We start from the raw sequence: 11,315 nt of genomic DNA on the forward strand, positions 1-11,315 counted from the left end.
CTTCGCGTGAGGAGTCGACCTGCCTCGCCTCTCCTTATCCAGGCCAGGCTGTGGCGCGTTGTGGCTTTGGGCATCTCTCTGTGCAGACATATCGTGCCAGACCCACCCACCCAGATGCAGCCCTAGCTTGGTCGGTGGTGACAGCAGCAACAAGCCACAACGCCAACAAGCCACCACCCAGTCCTCTAGCAAGAAAGCTTCCTAGAGCCATATAGGACCAGGGCAACGTGGGGTAGCTTCAGCAGGTCCCAGGCACTGCCCCAGGTGGATTTGGGGGTACATGGAGGCACACACTGTTGTGACATTGTGCAACATCTTTGTGGATCACAGGTGGTTCTCCTGTTGAAGCATTTGCCTTAGCTTCCACTTTCCTAGGTTTGGGACAACATAAGAGGGCCTTAAGGGATGCGGGTGGCGCTGTGGTCTAAACCACTGAGCCTCTTGGGCATGCCGATCAGAAGGTCAGCGGTTTGAATCCCTGCGATGGGGTGAGCTCCTGTTGCTCGGTCCCAGCTCCTGTCAACCTAGCAGTTCAAAGGTATGCCAAAAAGTGTGAATAGATAAATAGGTACTGCTCTAGCGGGAAGGTAAACGGCATTTCCATGCGTTGCTCTGGTTTTGCTGTTCCGTTGTGCCAGAAACGGCTTAGTCATGCTGGCCACATGACCCGGAAAAACTGCCTATATGCGACTGAACTTAACTGTCAGGGGTGCTTTACCTTTACCTTGAAGAGGGCCTTAGTTTTGGTCGATGTTGGCATCAACAATAGGGTGTGCCTCTGGGGGTGAAGTCAAATGGCTGTGTTAGTAGCACTAAAGTGCCATCCCCAGGGTGCAAGCCTGGTCAGTGTGTGTGTGTGTAGGTCCTGGGCTGCCCAGATGACAAGAGGCCTCGCTGATGTGAGCCTAAGGAAAGCAAAACAATACATTTGGCACCAGCTTGGCTGCAAAGTGGCAGCGGTTTTTCTTGATCAAGGAATAATGCCAGTACCATTTGGTGATATATTTAGCATAGCTGTTTTTCCTGTTTACTACATGCAGAGAGTTTTGCTTTGGAAACAAAAAATGTCGAGGCATTGTTCTCAGCACCACAAGGTGAGTTAGCGGCTAAATAAAGTTGATTTGTCATAAGGCCCGAGAGTCTGCACAGAGCAGCAATCAAACCTTTTCAGCTGTCCAAGAGTTAGTCTCTTAAAGGGGCCATGCGCCAGGTATTTTTACAATTGATATGAGACTATGTGTTTTGCTTTATTGTAGGGCTGTCTGGTCCAAGCCAGGATAAAGCTGCTAAACCAAAAGAACAGGAGCTAAGGGCATAAGAAGAGCTTAGTGAATCAGGCCAATGGCCCATCTGGCCCAGCATCCTATTCTTACAGTGGCTGAACAGTTGCCTGGGGAAAGCCAGCAAGCAGGATTCGAGCCCAAGAGCACTCTCCTCTCCTGGGATTCAGAAGTATTGCTGCCTCCATCTGTGGAGTTGCTGGACAGATGACCAATCAAGTCGCTTCTTCACAGTCTTCTTTCCTATGGGGAACTGTATTTTATTTCTACTTAGATTGTAGTCATTGTTTCTAAATGTATCAATTAGTATGTGCAAATCTGACTCGGCAAGTGCAAATTTTATGCAAAGCCTTTTGTCCTCTTTTTCTGGTAATGCATAAGTGGCTGCCCTAAATGTGGAGTATTTAAAAATATGTCCAGCATTCTACCACCTCCTGTGTAAAATGTAGAACTGTTCTCTACAAAGTCAGGAGAAAACACTGTCAAACATTTACGGACACGCACTGCAAAGTGATGAAAGACTTGGTTGTACTTGTGTGCAAGCAATGCATTGAAATCTCCAAAGGAGCTTGCACTCCAAGGCTTGGTCTGTACATGCAGCAGAATGAGGTGGCAGAGATATGAGGTGACAGAATTGGGGGGGAGGTGTCACTTCAGGTTTCAGGCTGGAGATCATAATTGTGAATGCATTCATTTTGGTGACATCTCCCTGCAAGTAAGAAAGCTAGCACATCAGGGAGAGAACTTTTCTCCTTGATATGCTAGCTTCTAAATTATATATATATACACTGTATATATTTATTTCCAAGGGATATTTACATAGAAGAGTATTAAAAAAAATGTGATTACTCCTGGTTCATCTGTGGTCTGACATGGTACAGTCTTTTCTAAACCCAAAGCTGAAAGTATTTTAGAGGCAAAGGAGTGGGGAGCTGATTATATGTGAAATCCAGTTTGAATAAACCCACAGAGATGAAATAATGACAGGTGGATTATCGCGCCATCAGCATGCTGGAACAAGATAGCTCCAGTTTCTGCTCCGAGACAGGAGTCCGACACAGATCTTAATTTTCTATTAGTGAGCACATTTTACAGCTGCAAAGATGTGGCCTCTTCCTTTTCCTTAGGAGAAAGTGTGGGATTTTTGTTTATAACTTCTCTGCGTGCTATCAATAGCCAAGCCCAGAGATGCCAAAGGGTGTAAAGGAGATAATAGAATTTACCCTCGCTAGACAGGGAGAAAAGCTGATGTGTTGAAAACAATGCATCTAACTTGGCCCCTCGCAGCTCTGTTCCATTAGCCTCCAAACGCACGCTAGGAGCGCCTGCGGAAGGCAATGTTATACTTCAGGAAAGGAGATTGTATTTAACCCCTACTGTGAATAAAGGACGATCTTATGAATAAAATCACCAGGCAGCTAGTGACGAACGGATCTGATTACAAACAGTTGGCAGCATCTGATTTAAAACTAGAAAGTAGGGCGATGGCCATATTCTTTTGTTCACATATCTGCACGGCTGTGGCTCCCTCTCCAGCTTCTTTGCAGCTGAGCTGCTTCTACCTGGAAAACTCCCCATGTGGGCTGAGGCAATAGATTCAGAGGAAGGGTGGTGTTAGACAAGTTATGAGGCCCTCAACAGTCGCCGCTATAGGTGGTGGTGGGGTTGACTAGCTGAGGACAGCTGAGTTTGCAGCAACACATATTTGGGCTGTTGCTGCAGTAACCGCTGTAGTTTCCTGAGGCATTCTGGGATGGATTCCCAGCATACATTCCTGTTGAAGCTGCTACAGATCCCAAGGCATCTGGGGAACTGGAATGATGCAAGATGTTAAGGGGGGGGAAGGGGGGTAGTTAAATGATTTGATAACTTTGTAAGTTTGACCCCGGCCTGAATGTGGAAAATGTGGAACACGGTGGGAGGAGGTGGACAAATTAAGTCAGTGTGGAACAACAACAGAAGACCCATAAAGGTGTCTGGAACTGTCATTTGATTCCTTATACTTCATACATGGGTATAATCGGGGGGGGGGGCAGGGGAGGCAGCTGCGCGCCCCTAGATCCACAAATATTATTGAAATATTTGAAATACAGTGGTACTTAATTCGTTCCAGAGGTCCGTTCTTAACCTGAAGCTGTTCTTAACCTGAAGCACCACTTTAGCTAATGGAGCCTCCTGCTGCCGCCGCACCGCCAGAGCATGATTTCTGTTCTCATCCTGAAGCAAAGTTCTTAACCCGAGGTACTATTTCTGGGTTAAGAAGGTAAAGGTAAAGGTACCCCTGCCTGTACGGGCCAGTCTTGACAGACTCTAGGGTTGTGTGCCCATCTCACTCAAGAGGCCGGGGGCCAGCGCTGTCCGGAGACACTTCCGGGTCACGTGGCCAGTGTGACAAAGCTACATCTGGCAAGCCAGCGCAGCACACGGAAACACCGTTTACCTTCCCACCAGTAAGCGGTCCCTATTTATCTACTTGCACCAGAGGGTGCTTTCGAACTGCTAGGTTGGCAGGCGCTGGGACCGAGCAACGGAAGCGCACCCCGCCGTGGAGATTCGAACCGCCGACCTTTCGATCGGCAAGCCCTAGGCACTGAGGCTTTTACCCACAGCGCCACCCGCGTGAGTCTGAAACCTGAAGCATATGTAACCTGAAGTGTATGGAACCCGAGGTACCACTGTATTGAAATATTTCCTCTACAAAGCTCAACAACTCAATTTCCTTAAAAAAACTCAACAACTTTGGCTGCCCCTACCCCCCAAAAAATCCTGGCTACACCCATGCTTATATAACTTTAGTAAAAAATGAAAACCTTAATGAAATTAAGAACAGAGGGCCAAGTGCTTCTTTATTGTTTATTGAGTTACTCATCACTTTTGTCAGCATCACTCTTTCCTTCCCATTGCTAAATGAAAATATACAGCTACATAGAAAAGATAGAAGAAACCTTTTTCTCCCTCTGTGGGTTCTGTTTTCCCCCTCCCTGATTCAGGCAGCTTCCTTCCTCACTCCACTGCTTGAGATTTTAAAGAATCCAGATTTAACTTGTGTGCATTCAGTTGTAGGCATGTAGCTAGCTAGCTAGCTAGCTAGCTAGCTAAATAAATAAATAATTCAAAAGGGGGCAGAAAAGAGGTGGGGTTGCAGGAAAAATTCTTTGGCAATCCCACCCACCATTGCACCCAATGTGTTTTGGCTATATATGATTTTGGCTTTAGGCACGTTCAGTGTTGGAAACACAGATATATAAGCTAGTTGCTAAATGGCACCTTAAATTTAGGTTGCAGTCACTGCAAAGGTAAATTTAGGCATCTCACCCTCAATTATGTGTTGTTGTTGTTGTTGTTCATTTCCTTTCTATACCGCTTTATATTTTAAAGAAAAAGAATCTCAAAGCAGTTGACAACACATTAAAACATCAGATGAAACAATCCAGAATAAAACAAATTCAAGCTTCAGGGGAAATATTTCAGATCCTTATCTAAGTGACATTTTGCTTTCCCCATATTGACTGACCTTCTTAGTTTATACAGCTGCTCCATAGCAGAAGTACCCTAGGAAGGCTGGGTGGTGTAGTGGTTAGAGTGTCGGACTAGGACCTGGGAGATAAGGGTTCAAATCCCCACTCAGTCATGAAGCTCTCTGGGTAACCATAAGCCAGCTCCAGCTTCTTAACCTATATCACAGGGTCATTGGAGTGATTATCTGAACGGTGTGTGTGTGTGTGAACAATGTACTTCTTGGAGGAAAAGGTGGGAGAAACCTGCAATAAATAAGCTCTTTTGCTTAGCTGCTTAAGAGAGCTGGAGGGGCCAGCCTGATGGAGATGTCAGTTGCTAACCTGGCATCCAGAGATGGTCACAATTGGACCTGTGCCAGTTGCAAAATGCACCTGGCCCCCGGCTACTTTCTTACAATGGGCCCGCTCCCCGGAATGTAACCCCCATGTAAGCTGCAGGCTTACTTTATAGGTATAACGGGTTGCATCCAATGTAGCGCTGAGTTCTAGCCACTTAGCAATATCCTTGTTCCACAAAATGCTGTATTATTTGTTTTAGGATAAATGTGCTATAGGTGTGTGTCTGTCCAAGTGTCCTATTGGAAAGGCACTCTGAGCCTTGCCTTGGTCAGCCAGGCAGTCTCCCTCGATCTCTGGGCTGATTAAAAAGACGTATAAACGCTGACAGGGCAACACCTTAGAATAACTTTCTAATATTGGGAGGAATCCAGGCGTTCAGCCAGGCAGGCTGGGGACCAAGGAAGAAGGGCATCCTCCTGGTTGGCAGGCTGAGTTCACAAGGTGGCATGGTGCCCTGTGGACAATGGATGCTTCAGGCTAGCATAACAATGTCAGGTCTGGGCAGAGTGATCGTTTAATCTTCTTTTTCTACCAGCCACCCAGGGAATATTTCCCTCTCTTCATTCTTCTCCATCCTCACATCATCCCCTTTTAATTTCTTTCTGGGTTTTGTTCCCTTTTGTTTGATGTCATCCGTGCCACCAGGAAAAGAAAAGGATCAGGAGAACAAATAAGAGCTGGAGCAGAGGAGCAGCTGCTTCACTCTGCTCCTTTACATGGAGCACTTCTCTCTCTCTCCCTCTCCCTCTCCCTCTCCCTCTCCCTCTCACCCCCCCTGCCTGCCACTGATTCGCCTGCAGCCATGCCACTGGGGGCAATTATCTTGTCAGATCTCTGCAGCTTAGAGGGGTCAAGCATGTTAGCTATGACTATGAAGGGAGAATGCATGTGCTTTGGGAATCTGAATGCTAGTTCAGCAGGATGCCGATCTTTTGCCCCCTTTCAGATTATTCTTCTCAGGCACTTTTAAGCTGTTGAGGGCTAACAACGCGTCCTGACAGATCTTCATTTATTTGGATGAAGGAGCAGTTGACCTCTAGATCCTTTTGTAACAGGTGAGACTTGGATCCTGCCTGATTGGTTTGAAAAGAGCAGAGATGACCCCCAATTCAATTTTTAAACATGTATATATATATTCCCTTTGCTGAATGTATGGTGTCCTTTTCCAGATACAGTGCTACCTTGGGTTACATATGCTTCAGGTTACAGACTCCACTAACCCAGAAATAATACCTCAGGTTAAGAACTTTGCTTCAGGGTGAGAACAGAAACTGTGTGGTGCTGGCAGCAGCGGGAGGCCCCATTAGCTAAAGTGGTGCTTCAGGTTAAGAACAGTTTCAGGTTAAGACCAGACCTCCAGAACGAATTAAGTTCTTAACCCGAGGTACCACTGTAACTTCATGGGGTCGGTGGGGGAGTGGAGTCCTTCTGACTGTTGCAGCATAAGGGAGTAAAAGTAAAAACTTTGCACAAGGCAAGTTTCCCCGAAGGAAGTCATTTCCAAGCATCAAATCACACGAGCTCCATTCAGTCCATCAACAGCGACAAGTGCAGATTTCCCTTATTTAGCTGCCTGTAGGTATGGGAGGAAGCCACAACTGGCAGCAGCTTCCGAGTGAATGGAATAAGAGCATCTTATGTTTAGCAAAACATAATGAGTGACATGTGGAGTTCATGCTGTTTCCTGCCTGAAATGTCCTATGTGCCCTGGCCCTGAGAGATTTGAATTAGGTTAGTTTATATGAGCATGAAAAAAGAGGAGCAGGCAGGATATGAGACTAGCTGCTGAACAATACTGGAGACTTGAGGTTAAAGACACACAAATGCATGTAACTGAACCTAACGGCCTGCAGCCACCCCTAGGCGACACCACTTCAGGAGGGAGTGAATTGTAGCACAGTGCCTGTGGTTGGTGTGTGGTGGTGCTTAACCCTTGCTCTCCCAGGCATTTCCCCTCCCATCCCTATTATCTTTGGGGGAAGACAATGGCAAGGTCATCGCTGAACACATTTCACAATCGCTTGATGAACCCCACCGAGAAGCTACGAAGTGGAGCAGAAGTATGAGTTAGGACTGAATGATTTTGCGGAATGGATTGAGCATTAATCGTGCTCTGAATTCTTCTTTCAGTTCAAATTCACCTTAATCAGCTTTCTCAGAGAAGACTTTTTTTCCATAGCTGACACTATGATTATAACAATTTCTATGACAGACGCATATCTGGCATTTTTTTCCAAGACAGGGAAAATCAATAGTAAAGACAGAATCTGCTTTTGAAGATCCTGAGCAGCCACCCTGAGCACCATCTAGTGGATAATATAGAAAATATGTATTTGATTATGTGAACATTCCGCATATTGGAATATGCTCATTGTTTGTTTACCTCTGGAAAAGTTATACTAGGCGACGATCCTGACTTCAGCCCCTTAACTCTAGCTGGAGTATGCCCCAGTCTGAGGACCATGTTTTGGGGGCCGCATGGCAATGGCAGACAATGCCAAAATCAAAGTGGGTAAGCATCCAGAACTGAAAGTGGGTGGGGACACCGAACTCCCCCCCCACATACATTCAGCACACACATACACATGCATACAAATGTTTCTATCTTCTCCCCTAAGCTACTAATATTGAAAAATACAGTCAAGATATCATACCCTCCAACTTTTCTGTAATGAAAATAGGGACATCCTAAGGAAAAGTGGGACCATCTGGGATCAAATCAAAAACTAGGATGGCTTCTGTAAATTCAGGGTGTCCCTAGAAAATAGGGACACTTGGAGGATCTGAGATATATTATTCCTAAGACATGTTTCCTTTCCTTTGTTTTTTTGTGCACAGTGGTAAATTGGAGGAGACAAATATGCCCTTCTTAATTTGATACCGTGTTTAACATGATGAATACCAGCTTATTTCTGATCCTCCAAGTGCCCCCAATTTACAGGGACATCCCTGATTTAGAGAAGCATCCCGGTTTTTGATTGATCCCGAAATGTCCCGCTTTTCCTTAAAAAAGGTAAAGGTACCCCTGCCCGTATGGGCCAGTCGTGTCTAAGTCTAGGGTTGTGCGACCATCTCACTTAAGAGGCCAGGGGCCAGCGCTGTCCGGGTCACGTGGCCAGCTTGACGAAGCTGCACTTGCGAGCCAGCACCAGCGCAGCACACGGAAACGCCATTTACCTTCCCGCTATAAAGCGGTACCTATTTATCTACTTGCACTTAGGAGTGCTTTCAAACTGCTAGGTGGGCAGGAGCTGGGACCGAAAGATGGGAGCTCACCCTGCCGTGGGGATTCGAACTGCCGACCATACGATCGGCAGGTCCTAGGCACTGCGGTTTTACCCACAGTGCCACCCGCGTCCCCCGCTTTTCCTTAGGACGTCCCTATTTTGAATGGAGAAATCTTGGAGGGTATGGAGTTATCCGACCCCCCCGAGCCATCTGAAGGTAATCCTGCATAGTGAAGTTTAAAAAAATATATTAAATGTTTCATTATGTTTTTATATACGTTGGAAGCTGCCCAGAGTGTGGGCAGATGTGTGGGGTATAAATAGTAAAATTATCATTATGGACTGGGACGTCCCTATTTTCATCAGAGAAATGTTGGAGGGTATGTTTCTTATTGAGCAAATGAAACATTTGTCCCTGAACACAGAGGCTGTGTACACACTACACCTTCAAAGCAGATTCGAAAAACAAAAATTCTGGGCCCTGTAGTTCCCCCCTCAGAGTCACAATTACAAGCAACCCTTAACAAACTGTAGTGCTCAGAATTCTATGAGGGGAAGAATGTTATTTCAGGTGTGCTCTAAAGGTATAGTGTGTACACAGCCTCAGTAGCTAGTTGCCATTTATGTTACTGCCACAGCTTCCCTCCTATAGCCCAACCATTATTTCTGCTAGACAGAATAATGTCCATGCATGAAGGGAGGTGTGTGTGGGGAAGCAGTACATGCATGTTGTCTGGGAAGCAGCGGTGGCAGTGCCAAGAGGCCCCCTGGAGCAACAAACAAGCAAATCAACTTACACTGATTACCAGAAGCTGTGAAAGCAGAATATGCAGGTTAGAAATGAACCGTAGAAGAGACATTGCAAGGTTTCAGACTGTGTACAATCAGGCAAGCTATTTTAAACAGACCCTGAACACCTTTTTGTCATGGACTTTGATGGCTAGTTGCAAACCGAACTGTAGAAATTATCTTGTGGTCAAAAACGTAAGAGGTTATTATATTTTGATGTACGTTTTGTAAGCTGCTTTGTAAATAATGCCTCTCGAATTGTAGATTATAAATCTGTTACAGAAATAAAAATAGTGTAATGTCTCTTGAAAAGCAGATCACAAATCTGTTAAGTGAATGAACAATTAGTGTGTTTCTATGCATGTTTAGTCCAAAATGAAGCTCGCTGCCTTCAATGGGTTCATACTCCTTTGTGAGTAGGTCAGGATTTCAGCACAGTTCAGCCCTAAATGCTGCTAAGAAGTAAGCCCCTCTGAACACAGGGGAACTTACTTCTGAGTAAGCATGTATAGGATTCCACTGTTTATCTGCATTTGCTCTTAATCCAGAAGTGCAGCCGTAGGGTTTAACAACTTCATCAAGACATAAATAGGACTGGCGTTTGATTAAAACCAGGCTTTGTCATCAGTGCTGCAGCTGCTTGGCCTGTAACTGGATGCTGATGCCACAGTTCTGTTCTGCAATGATTTTGTTCGATGCAAACTGTGGGATATAGGGCGGTTGTGGAATTCATGGCAATGATTGAGTGAGTGAGCTGTTGTTACTGACAAATGTTGAATAAACTTAGTTGAGGAACTTATACTGCCTTGGGCTTCTGACTTTTTGGGCAATACCAAACAGCGACTCCTATTGCTGAAAGCAGGTAACCAGCAGGGAATACTTCAGCTCAGCCTTTGCACTGTTGACTGAACACCCCCTACTGTGCAGATAATGGAGAAAGCTGGCACCCTTCTGGCATCCTGGCCAACTCTATTATGCTGGTGTAAACCCTGGTGAATCAGAAGAACAGAATAGCAGCAAATAAAATCCGCTCATATGTCAGCGACTGATAAGACTTGTCAACCAGTTCTTCCAAAGTCTTCCTAAATTATAAAGCTCCAAAATACAGGCCAAAAGAGAGGAGGTCTGGGAAGAGCAAGGCATACAATGGGCACAAAAAAAATATTTTCAACATATACAAGCAGAAAATCATACAAAACAAAGTGGCACTAATAAAGAAAAGTTCCAGGGTGGAAACAGAAAGCAAACTAAAAATGTTTTTGTAGTTCATCAAAACTATCCAGCAATATCAAGTTATAGGAAAACTGGTGTTATTAACAGTAATCCTTCTAGTTGGTTAATTGGTTCAGCAACTTCCATGCACATGACGTGTGATGCTTCCCCCCCCCGCCCAAGAGTTAATAATAACTAATCACAGGCAGTTACAGGAGAGCTATGAGATTCAGGTGAGGGTCAGATGCCTTGTCAATTCCAGCAAGTATATAAGAGGACAACCCGGCCTGCCCAGGCCCCAAACCACCTGAGAGTTCTTCCAGCAGATGGTGGTCTGCCCTAAATTAAAACAAGGTGGAAAAAGATGTGCAAAACATTCCAGTTTTTGCTGCCTCTTCTAAAGGTGCCTAAAGTACAGAGGAGGGATATTTTGAGACTCTTTCCAAATCTTTTATTATCACCATAATTGCCATCATCATCAGATGATGGTCTCACAGATATTGTGATCACACATAAGGGATTTGTATGTTTCACTGCACATGTGCTGGCACAACTTCCATGTGCTAATTAAACTTATCCAGTAAGTAGAGAATGGATTTCCACTCCACATCAAAAAACCTTCGTTTCTTGAGATTAGGCACAGGTGGTGTTGGTGTGTGCGTGGAATTAAATTCAAATGAGAACTTGAGCAGGAAAGTCTTCCAAACCAAATATCATCATTGGCCTCATAAGATTAGAATCTTTATCTAAAGTATCTGCTTGAAAGTCGGATTTGTAAAAAGAAAGTTCCTTTGGATGGAAAAACAAAGCAGAATATTAAAATGAAGGGTCGAGCCAAAATTAGCCTTCGCTCTGAATTTGCGATTCAGAGAAGCAAAGGAAGTTAAGAAGATCACAGACAATTCAGTTTAATTGAAAGGGGAAGATTAAATAAAATGAGAACAGAAACT

The sequence above is a fragment of the Podarcis melisellensis genome, assembly GCF_964234715.1.
Source record: "Podarcis melisellensis genome assembly, chromosome: 1".
Taxonomy (NCBI): Eukaryota; Metazoa; Chordata; class Lepidosauria; order Squamata; family Lacertidae; genus Podarcis; species Podarcis melisellensis.